We start from the raw sequence: 11908 nt of genomic DNA, 5'->3' as shown, positions 1-11908 counted from the left end.
ATGTAAGTTTCTCCTTGACTAGTGTATACTCCAAAGCCTATAGGAATTTGGTTCCTTCTTCCTCTCCCTCTTTGACCTCTACCCCTTGTACCTCTGCCTTTTGTACACCTACCTTCATTACTGCCATTCTCAGCTGTTACATTAGTTGGCCCTTCATTAGTTGCATCCTCAGCTGGGACATTATTCACTTCTCCTTTCTTCTTCCTCACCTAATATTATATTAACATATTTAAATACAATCAAAACCACTTGTAAAAATAACTTATAAAAGTAAAAGACAAATGCATACTCACTTGTTTCTTTCTAAGTGGTGGGTGCAGTAGACTTGCATGACCTTATGTTGTGTTCCTCACTATTGCATCTAGAACAATGCATTTTCCTACCCTTCCTGCATAGTTGATGAGAAGCCTTGTCTTCTGTCACTCTTCCAGTTCCCACTTGTGTCACTCTTCCAGTTCCCACTGCTACTCCTTCCTTCCTTCTATTCTTCTTAGAGTGCGCGGGCATCCTCCTTGCTATGGGGAGGCAAAATAGCGAGCCTTTTTGTCCTATGCCACATGTTTTGACCATTCAAAGGTCAGTAACACATGACTATATATCTTCTTGTACTCTGCCACACTATACCAACTAGATACATGCTTTGCAATGGATCAATGTTGAGATAATACATAACTGAAATGGCATGTGGACATGGGATGCCATTCATTTCCCACATTCTACAACCTGCATCTCATAGCGGTTGCATCCACGATAAAGGCCTCATATTTGTTCTTCCTGGCCTCAAATGAGTTGCTTCCATTGTAATGTGCAACCCAAAACCTATGATCTTCTTTATTTGTTTCTAACTTTTGCATTATAATAAGACAAAGGCGTCTTCCAATTAGCCATTCTTTGCAATCTTCTTTTGCATTCTAGCCATTACTTGCAATCTGATATCCTCAAGCATTTATATGATGTTCTTTTCCCTTGCTTCCACTATTGTTGAGTTAAATGTCTTGCATATGTTGTTGTCAACAGAATCCGAACAAGGAAAACATGCTAAAAAGCTCTTGACCACTTGTCTTGGGTTTTGCTTCACCATCAAATTGTGGTGATATGCATCCCTCGAATACTTTTTTCATTTCATCCATGTTTTGTTCAAACTCTTGAGGAGTCCCACATTTGCTAGCCTTCCAAAGCGAAACTTATCTTGTAAACCGGGGAATGTCTTCTTGAAATTGGCATATACATATGCGGCACAATTTACGTTAACGAAAAAGGCAAATAGTCTTTTATCACTTGTACAAGACCACTTTTGCTGGTCACTAATAATAGTCGACCCAAGACCGACCCTCACTATAACCCAAGTCTTGCATCGACAAATCTAAAACCACATCCAACTATCACGAGTTTTCCACTTCTACAACTGCCCATGCTATTGGGAACATTTGATTGTTTGCATCTCTACCAATGGTCGCCAATAGCTCCCCACTTGCGGTACCCGCTTCAAGAAACATCCATCAACTCCAATAATTGGTGCGCAACCACTCTTCCATGCATTTATAAGTGCAGCAAAACCCTATATACATCGCGGCGAACAACTGCCGGGTTCATTAGGTGTAGGATGAAATAATTCTATCTCAATAGTACTCCCGGGATTACTCCTTCTTAGTTCAAATTGGTAGTCCCACAACTTTGCATATACACCACCAAACCTTTTTCCACTTGCATCTAGAACTTTAAGCTTTAGCTCTTCTACTGTGACACAATGTCACATCAAGCTTAAACTTGTGCATAATATGCTCTTTCAAATCCTTCAATTTCATTTTAGGATACTTGATTATCTTCTTTCCATATATCCTAGCAATCCATTTCTGGTTAGCAATCACGGACATCAAATATCCTTGAACACTTATGTTCTTCTATATAGGACTTTATCACGGAAGCTTCTCTTGCTTGTCATCCAACTAGCATATAGTCTAAATGGGCAATCCTCGGCCACATAATGCAAGGATTCTTTTTCGGTTGTTTAACTTCAACCAAAGTTGGTACCCATGAGCAAATTGCAAAATCATTCAAACAATCTTTGAAATGATTAGGGGATGCAAACACCATCCCTAGTCTTGGTTGCACATGAAATACATCGATCTTGGGATCAAAACTAGGGTACCTAAACTTATTGGTTTTTCTAATACCATCATCCTCATCGATTATCACGGACTTTCATAATCACTTGAATCTATATAGTCACTATCAACATCCCCATGGTCAACTTCATCATCACTAATAAACACATTGTTGCCTTCATCAACATAAAGCCCATCCACTGCTACAGCACCAGTACTAGTGTTCATTGCTTCAACATCATCATCACCTTCAACATTATCATCACCTTCAGCATTCATTGCTTGCTCAGCTCCAGTACCATTCACTTCAGGTTCATGATCACCATCATCCCAAATTGATTTCATTCTTTCAAGTCTTTTTCGTTTTTTCCTTTCTTCTATCATTTTCCTAACTTCAATAAGCTCCTCATCATTATCGGACAATTCGGGGCAAATCCTCAAACCTAAAATCTTCCTCATCGACTCATTATCATCCCGAATACAAACCTTATCACTCAGAATCGAGTTTGTATCTCAATGTCTTCTCCATTCTCTAACTTCAACTACTTGAATATCATGCACAACATTTTGTTCACTTGAATCCACCTCAACATCATGTTCAATGTATACCTCAATTCTATTCCCGGCCACAGCTTATTGCGAAGATTTTCATAATACTAGTATCATCAAAAATTAACATATAACCCTTATCACTGGCGGCTTGACCATAGTGCATTTTACTCACATTATAATACCCCACTCCTCCACCATTGATTTTAAATCAAAATATCCAAACCTATCCTGATCAATATTGTCCAAGCACTCTATCCTACCACCAAGGTAACGAAGGTGCGGACTAGTAACAAATGAACCCCCATGATGGAGATTAATTACAACCTGTTTCCACTGCGATAATTTAGCAACAATATATCAATAATATAACAACAATCATAGTATAATATTCATGTATAATGGCCGACAACAATATAACAAAAACAATATAAAAAACATTAACTTACTTTAATATGGACTAGATTTCTTGCCCGGATTAGTGTTTTATATAGGTTAGGGTTTGTGTGAATTAGGCAATTTAGTCTTAAAGACAACAAATTTTGGTCAATTAGGTTTTTGATGAAATCTCCAATTTTTGGGCGCTAATCAAAAGAGAGGGAAAAGTTAAGAGGGAAAATGCGGGAAATGTTTGTTGGCTATTCAGCTTGTGTGGCAAATGTCAACACACGTTTTTTATAATAAATAAAATGACATGTCTCCACATAGGATTATAAAACCTCCAAATTTGGCCACGTCAGCAGATTTTGGCCGGAATATTTGCCCAGGGCGCAACCTGAATTTTTTTTGATAGTACAATGTAGTTTAGTGCCTAGAAAATTGTATAGTATCCAAAGTGCAAAAACATGTATAGTACGTTGTATACTATGCCAATTAAGTGTTGATCTTGATGAAGAAGAATGTGGTGTCTATAAGGCGAAGAGTAAGGAAGCACGTTGCATACGAGGCTTTGCTTGGTATTGTTCAACAGAGTTTAGGTGGGCAGCCTCATGATGTTGTTTATAGTGCGGCTGATGAAGTTTTGGAAGTTATAAAGAATGATAAGATTAAGAATATCGATAAGAAGGTGGAGATTGACATGAATGTGGTTTCGGACCGTACGTTTGATGAGTTGGTTTTGTATGGTAGGTTTATTAGTAGGGATTTTAAAGACGACGATGGGGTTGATCTAGTATCGGAGGCTCTTGACAATGATATTGGTGTCGCCCGTTGAGTTTGAAGAAGTACTTGCGGAAGATGATATTAGGGAAGTTGAGAGAAGGCTAGTGGTGCTTCTAGAGTCTGATAAATTCAGTCTTGTTAGGTTTCTTGTGAGTAACAATGAGAAAATTGTATGGTGTACTCGTTTGGCAAGAGCTGAAGATGACGAGATGAGGAAGAAGATTGATGGTATGGGTCCGGGTTTGGGGCAATTGTTGAGCAGTTGCGTACTACAAGGACAACTGCAAAGGAGAGAGAAATTAAAGTAGAAAAGAGTATAAGAGAAGAAGCTAGGCGGTTGAAAGATGAGAGTAGCGGGGCTGGGGATACGAGGGGATTTGTTGATAGAGATGCAGAAAGTGGTTGGTCGAAGGGGCAGCAGCGCCAACTACTCAATCTGGAAAGCCTTGCATTTCATCAAGGTGGTCTCTTGATGGCAAATGGCAAGTGTGAACTTCCTGGAGACTCTTTTCGGCATAAGTTCGAGGGCTATGAGGAAGTCCATGTGCCTGGATTAAAGGCAAAGCCACTTGATCCTGGTGAAGAGCTTATAAAAATCAGTGTCATGCCTGATTGGGCACAACCCGCATTTAAGGGTATGACTCAACTGAATAGGGTGCAGAGCAAGGTGTATGAGACAGCCCTTTTTACAGCTGAGAATATATTATTATGTGCTCCTACTGGAGCAGGGAAAACAAATGTGGCCATGCTGACCATACTTCAGCAGATTGCATTGAATAGGAACCCAGACGGATCATTCGACAACAATGGTTATAAGATTGTTTACGTTGCACCTATGAAAGCTCTTGTTGCTGAAGTAGTTAGAAATTTGTCAGACCGCCTGCAACATTACAATGTCCAGGTGCAGGAGCTAAGTGGGGATCAGTCACTGACTCGCCAACAAATTGAGGAAACTCAGGTAATTGTTACTACTCCTGAGAAGTGGGATATTGTAACAAGAAAATATGGAGATCGAACATATACTCAGCTTGTGAAGCTTCTTATTATTGATGAGATTCATCTTCTCCATGATAACAGAGGACCTGTGCTTGAAAGTATAGTTGCTAGAACTGGTCGGCAAATAGAGACCACAAAGGAGCATGTACGGTTGGTCGGGTTATCTGCTACCCTCCCCAACTATGAGGATGTTGCATTGTTCTTGTGGGTGGATCCGGAGAAAGGACTTTTCCATTTCAACAATAGCTACAGACCTTGTCCACTTGCTCAGCAGTATATTGGGATCACTGTCAAAAACCCATTGCAGAGGTTTCAGGTAATGAACGATATCTGTTATAAGAAAGTCATGGCTGTAGCTGGTAAGCACCAAGTCCTTATATTTGTTCACTCTAGGAAAGAAACGACCAAAACAGCTTGTGCAATTTGAGATACTGCTCTTGCTAATGATACCGTAGGTTGTTTTCTTAAAGATGATTGTGCAAGCCGTGAGATTCTTCATAGTCAAATAGAATTGGTTAAGAGCAATGATCTGAAAGATCTGTTGCCATATGGATTCGCCGTTCATCATGCTGGAATGGCAAGGGGAGATCGTGATATTGTTGAGGAGCGCTTTGCTGATGGAGATGTGCAAGTGCTGGTTTCAACGGCTACTCTTGCTTGGGGTGTTAACTTGCCGGGTCATACTGTGATCATCAAGGATACCCAGATTTATAACCCAGATAAAGGAGCGTGGACTGAACTAAGTCCACTGGATGTTATGCAGATGCTTGGTCGTGCAGGAAGGCCTCAGTATGACACTCTTGGGGAAGGTATTATAATAACAGGGCATACTGAACTGAAGTATTACCTGTCGCTCATGAATCAGCAGCTTCCCATTGAAAGCCAGTTTGTGTCAAAATTGGCTGATCAGTTAAATGTGGAGATTGTTTTAGGAACGGTTCAGAATGCTAGAGAAGCATGTAACTGGATTGGCTATACTTACTTGTATGTTCGCATGATGCATAATCCGACTCTCTACGGTTTGTCAGATGAAGTCTTGACAAGGAAAACGCTGTTGGAGGAGAGGAGCGCTGATCTGATCCATTCTGCTGCCACCGTCTTGGACAAAAATAACATGGTGAAGTATGACAGGAAAAGTGGCTATTTCCATGTTACAGACCTAGGTCGCATTGCTAGCTACTATTATATAACGCATGGAACAATATCCACCTACAACGAGCATCTGAAGCCAACTATGGGCAATATTGAGCTGTGTCGGTTATTTTCTCTCAGCGAAGAATTTAAGTATGTTACAGTTAGACCGGATGAAAAGATGGAGTTGACAAAGCTTTTAGAACGTGTGCCCATTCCTATCAAGGAGAGCTTGGAAGAGCCTAGTGCCAAAATCAATGTTTTGCTCCAAGCATATATACCGCGACTGAAGCTTGAGGGTCTTTCTTTAATGTCTGACATGGTTTTCATCACACAGAGTGCTGGTCGTCTTATGCGGGCCCTTTTTGAGACTATACTGAAAAGAGGATGGGCGCACTTGGCTGAGAAGGCTTTGAATTTGTGCAAGATGGTCACAAAGAGGATGTGGAGTGTGCAGATTCCCTTTGACAATTTGCTGATGTTCCGAACACAATATTAGTGAAGCTGGAGAAGAAAGACTTGGCTTGGGAAAGATATTATGATCTTGGTTCTCAGGAGATTGGAGAGCTTATCCATGTCCCTAAGATGGGTAAACCCTTGCATAAATTCATTCATCAGTTCCCAAAGCTTCATTTGCCCGCACATGTTCAGCCAATTACCCGGACTGTTTTGAGAGTTGAACTCACAATTACACCAGATTTTAGGTGGGAGGACAAAGTTCATGGACTTGTTGAATCTTTTTGGATTATTGTTGAGGACAATGACAGGGAGCATATCCTTCATCATGAGTATTTTATGCTGAAGAAACAATATGTTGAGGAGGACCACACTCTGAATTTCACGGTACCGGTCTATGAACCACTTCCTCCTCAGTACTTCATTCACGTGGTTTCAGATAGGTGGCTTGGTTCCCAATTTGTCTTACCTGTTTCTTTCAGGCACCTCATTTTACCTGAAAATTTTCCTCCACCGACTGAATAATTGGATCTTCAGCCGCTTCCTCTTACTGCATTGAGGAATCCTAAATATGAAGCTCTTTGCCAAGAACTCAAGCAGTTCAATGCTGTCCAAACCCAAGTTTTCACGGTCTTGTACAACACTGATGACAATGTTTTAGTAGCTGCACCTACAGGAAGTGGAAAGACCATTTGTGCTGAGTTTGCTCTGTTACGGAATCACCAGAAAGGACCTGAAAGCATCATGCGTGCTGTGTATATTGCTCCTGTTGAAGCCCTTGCTAAGGAACGGTACCGTGATTGGGAGAGGAAGTTTGGAAAGGGCATGGGTATGAGAGTGGTAGAGTTGACTGGTGAAACAACAACTGACTTGAAGTTGCTGGAGAAAGGGAAAATAATTATAAGTACCCCTGAGAAGTGGGATGCACTATCCCGCCGCTGGAAACAAAGAAAGCACGTCCAGCAAGTCAGCCTTTTTATTATTGACGAGCTGCATTTGATTAGCGGGCAAGGGGGTCCAGTGATGGAGGTGGTTGTCTCTAGAATGAGATATATCGCCAGTCAGAGCGATAACAAAATCCGTATAGTGGCACTATCAACATCTCTTGCAAATGCAAAAGATCTCGGGGAGTGGATTGGTGCCACTTCTCATGGTCTTTTTAATTTTTCCCCTGGTGTCCGACCCATTCCTCTTGATATACACATTCACGGTGTGGACATAGCCAATTTTGAAGCACGAATGCAAGCAATGACAAAACCGACATACACTGCTATTGTCCAACATGCGAAGGACGTGAAGCCAGCACTCGTATTTGTTCCTGCAAGGAAGCATGTGTGGCTTACTGCAGTTGATCTTATGACTTACTCAAGTGCAGATAGCGGGGAGAAGCCTCCATTTCTATTGTGTTCAGTGGAAGAATTGGAACCTTTTGTCTCAAAGGTTAAGGAGCCAATGCTCAACATTACGCTTCGCCATGGTGTAGGCTACCTACACGAAGGTCTTACGAGCATGGATCAGGAAGTTGTTTTTCAATTGTTTAAAGCTGGGTGGATAAAAGTTTGTGTTGCGAGCAGTTCAATGTGCTGGGGGACGCCACTATCTTCTCACCTGGTTGTGGTTATGGGAACACAGTACTATAATGGACCAGAAAGTGCTCAGGCTGACTACCCTGTTTCTGATCTGCTGGAAATGATGGGTCATGTGAGTAGACCTTGTCTTGGTAGTTCTGGTAAGTGTGTGATCCTTTGCCATGCTTCACATAAAGAATACTATAAGAAGTTCTTGTATGAAGCGTTCCCTGTGGAAAGTCATTTGCAACACTACTTGCATGACAATTTGAATGCAGAGGTAGTTGCTGGAGTTATTGACAATAAGCAAGCTGCCGTGGATTATCTCACATGGACATTCATGTATCGAAGGCTCACCCAAAATCCGAACTACTACAATCTACAGGGTGTCAGCCACAGGCATCTTTCGGACCACCTCTCTGAGCTCGTTGAGAACACTTTGAGTGATTTAGAAGCGAGTAAGTGTGTTTCTATAGAAGATGATATGGATCTTTCTCCTCGGAACCTTGGCCTGATAGCCTCATATTATTATATCAGTTGCACTACAATTGAGCGTTTCGGTTCTTCCTTGAATCCCAAAACAAAGATGAAGGGCCTTCTAGAGATTCTGTCATCAGCTTCAGAATATGCACAGCTTCCAATAAGGCCGGGTGAGGAAGAGTTAACTCGAAGGTTGATTAATCACCAAAGGTTTTCCTTTGAAAATCGAAAACTCACTGATCCGGACTTGAAGGCTAACGCACTTCTTCAGGCACATTTTTCAAGGTACACAGTAGTTGGAAATCTAGCTGCTGATCAGAGAGAAGTGCTTCTCTCTGCTAGTAGGTTGCTTCAGGCAATGGTTGATGTTGTCTCCAGTAATGAATGGCTTGGCCTGGCTCTTCTTGCAATGGAAGTTAGTCAGATGGTTACTCAAGCTATGTGGGATCGTGATTCCATGCTTCTACAGCTTCCACACTTCACCAAGGAGTTGGCAAAGCGATGCCATGAGAACCCTGGAAAGAGTATAGAGACTATCTTTGATCTTGTGGAGATGGAGGACAATGAGAAACAGAAGCTTCTACAGATGTCTGATTTACAGCTGATTGACATTGCACACTTCTGCAACCGTTTCCCTAACATTGATATGATGTTTGACGTGATTGACAGTGAGAATATAAGGGCTAGGCAAGATGTTATGTTGCATGTTACTCTTGAACGTGATCTTGGAGGTAGATCAGATGTTGGACCTGTTGATGCCCCCAGGTATCCCATAGCCAAAGAAGAAGGATGGTGGCTTGTAGTGGGTGATAGTAAAACCAACCAGTTGCTTGCCATCAAAAGGGTTTCCCTACAGAGAGAGTCAAATGTTAATCTTGAGTTTGCGGCTCCTGCAGAATTTGGAAAGAAGTCATATACTCTTTATTTCGTGTGTGATTCATATCTGGGTTGCGACCAGGAATATCAGTTTACGATTGATGTCAAAGCTGCAGCTGGAGGGGGTGATGAAAGTGAGAAAAAATGAAAGGCATGTTTTATTATCTACCACTACATTATTACTAAGTTGTCTTATTTGTACGATTTCTTGTAGTTAATATGCTCTATTGATAAAATGCTTTTATCTTTGTCAATGCTGATGTTTATTTTTTGTGGTGGTAGTAGGCTAGTAGCTAATTTATCTGCTTACACAAGGACTGAATCTGCTGCTGATATACTATGTTTCAAATTTGAATCAACATTAGTATGGGTAAATATTTCTATCTAAAACACCTACATGGTGATTGTAGTTTTTGGCTTGTTTGTAATTAGTTGCTCTCTCTCTCTCAACTACAAGAAAAAATGGATTGCAAAACAATCCTTATGAGTTACTTATCACTTTGTATCAGTTCACAATGTCTCATTTATGAACTTCCAGATCTAAGCTACAATTGTAGGCGCATGCTTATTATTGTTGCAGAGTTCCTTAAGTTTTGATTTTTGAAGATATATTTTTTTTTTGATTGGCAAGCCTGTTTTAAATAAGATCAGTAACTCTTTGATGCTGGCGGGGTTCGAGCCCCAGACCTCTGGTATCATCACCCAAATGTTTTACCGACTTTGCTATGGATATACTTGTTGTTAAGAAGAAGATTGCATTGAGATTATAAAAGGTTGCTGAATCAAGTGATTGAAGGTTCGTTTTATGTGGTAGATGATAATTTTAGAAATCCGTTTTTCAGTTTTGAGTCAAAGAATGAACTTGTTGTTTTGTTGTTAATATTGATTTTGAATCAGGTGGTGTTCTTGGCTTATTGCCTCGTTTTTCATTATTAAAAGAATGGCGCTATAGTGGTTTTCATGCCTTGGCTGTCTCTGGCAGTGGAGATAAGTCAATTAAGGCATGGTCACTGCACGCAGTAATGGCAATTAGCCAATTATACTCATCTTGCTGTTCATTGTCAATTTGTTGGGTAAATTACTATTCACCCATAATTCATTGTATACTCTCTTTTGTCAGGATTACACTCTTGCATGAACTATGAATGGTCATAAGTCAGTGTATATTCTCTTGCATTGTGTGGTGGGGTTCTAGTGGTTCTATAGAGTGGGAATTGGGAGTTGGGATGGAATCAACCATTCACGGACAAGATCTACTCGACATGGATTAGGCTTTAATGAAAACCTTTCACAGGAATCCTTCACAAAATTATCAACAAATCTTATCAACTAATTCGAATGGTTCGTTATTACACCATGGTATTTGATTCGCCAAATACATCATTATTGTATACTATTTTATATGTATGGCGCAACCCAATCCCCTTTTTTGCAAGTTTTGAATCACGGTCCCTTAGTGATCATAATCCTCTAACAGTATCAGGGGAGGACACACTTACAAATGTGGCTTCTGTATTATCTATATCTATGGATCATGACATGCTTGCTGCTGCTCATGAGAATGGATTTGTAAAGGTACGTGATATTTAGATCTTTCCAACATATATTGTACTTGTATCACATGATATGCTACACTGACTGAACCCTAAGCGTGATCCAGCTTAAGTACAACTGTCGTCAGTTGAATGGGTAACTCGACATCTTCCTTGCTCTCGGATAAGAAAGGATATTTAATCCTTCCAGCCAACCAATACAATCTTCAACCTATAGTGTAGTCTAGTGGCCTTTCCCTTAAAATATAATGTTCTCGCGGGTTCCATTAACATGGTTCATTACTGTTCTCGCCGTTATTGTGGTCGCTTTCTACATTGCCTTTAAGTTTTCATCTACTACTTTTCATACTTCCAAGTTAATGGACCATGTGTTTTTTGGGTTTCAATATTATTAACTTGCTGACATTGTAGGTATTGCAACTGTGATCCACTCTGTGTTGCGAAGTGGATTCCGAATGTGTTCAACTTACAGATAATGTGGCCATTAGAGCTTTGGCAACTTTTAATTATTTAGTGGTATTGCAGATATAACTTCTGATGGTGTTCATTTGACAGGCTAACCTACTATACTAGCAGGTAAAACTTCATAGAGTGATGTGCAGACTGTTAACAGTGAAGTATGGAAGTGGCTCTGATTAAATATATATACACACACAGATAGTGATATGTTGGAAGTTTATATTCGCAGGATATGATTGTTTTGTGCAAATCTGAAATCAGCAACTTTGTCAATACTGAAGATAGTTCGGCTCTAAGTTGAATGATGATTTTCTAGTGGATATTGTTCTGAAGTGGCCGGCACAAGTATTTAATCAGCGATGGTATTTATGTGATAAACTTTGACGGATCAATGGTGAAACTGTTTTAAGAGTTGATTTTGTAGAAGTTATAAATCTTTCTTTGCTACATAATAATCCTACTCTGCTCATGTGGTCATGCCCATCGCTATGCAGAGTTTCTAGCAAACAACATTGTTCTTTCGATAGTCAATGAGGTATGATTACACACTTGCATTGCACCCAAAGAATGATAT

General features: G+C 40.3%; 3 pseudogenes across 2 annotated transcripts; all 3 read left to right on the top strand.

Moving 5' to 3' along the window:
* Positions 1-3543: 3543 nt before the first annotated feature.
* On the top strand, positions 3544-5290 carry LOC147519548 (DExH-box ATP-dependent RNA helicase DExH12 pseudogene; annotated as a pseudogene).
* On the top strand, positions 5243-6943 carry LOC147519547 (DExH-box ATP-dependent RNA helicase DExH12 pseudogene; annotated as a pseudogene). Its single transcript, XR_015212263.1, has one exon. The product of XR_015212263.1 is annotated as a DExH-box ATP-dependent RNA helicase DExH12 pseudogene (transcript).
* LOC147519546 (DExH-box ATP-dependent RNA helicase DExH12 pseudogene) lies at positions 6920-9909 on the top strand (annotated as a pseudogene). Its single transcript, XR_015212262.1, has one exon. The product of XR_015212262.1 is annotated as a DExH-box ATP-dependent RNA helicase DExH12 pseudogene (transcript).
* Positions 9910-11908: the final 1999 nt, after the last annotated feature.

The sequence above is a fragment of the Coptis chinensis genome, chromosome 2 (genome assembly GCF_015680905.1).
Source record: "Coptis chinensis isolate HL-2020 chromosome 2, ASM1568090v1, whole genome shotgun sequence".
Taxonomy (NCBI): Eukaryota; Viridiplantae; Streptophyta; class Magnoliopsida; order Ranunculales; family Ranunculaceae; genus Coptis; species Coptis chinensis.
This window is presented reverse-complemented; position numbering and strand designations above follow the sequence as displayed.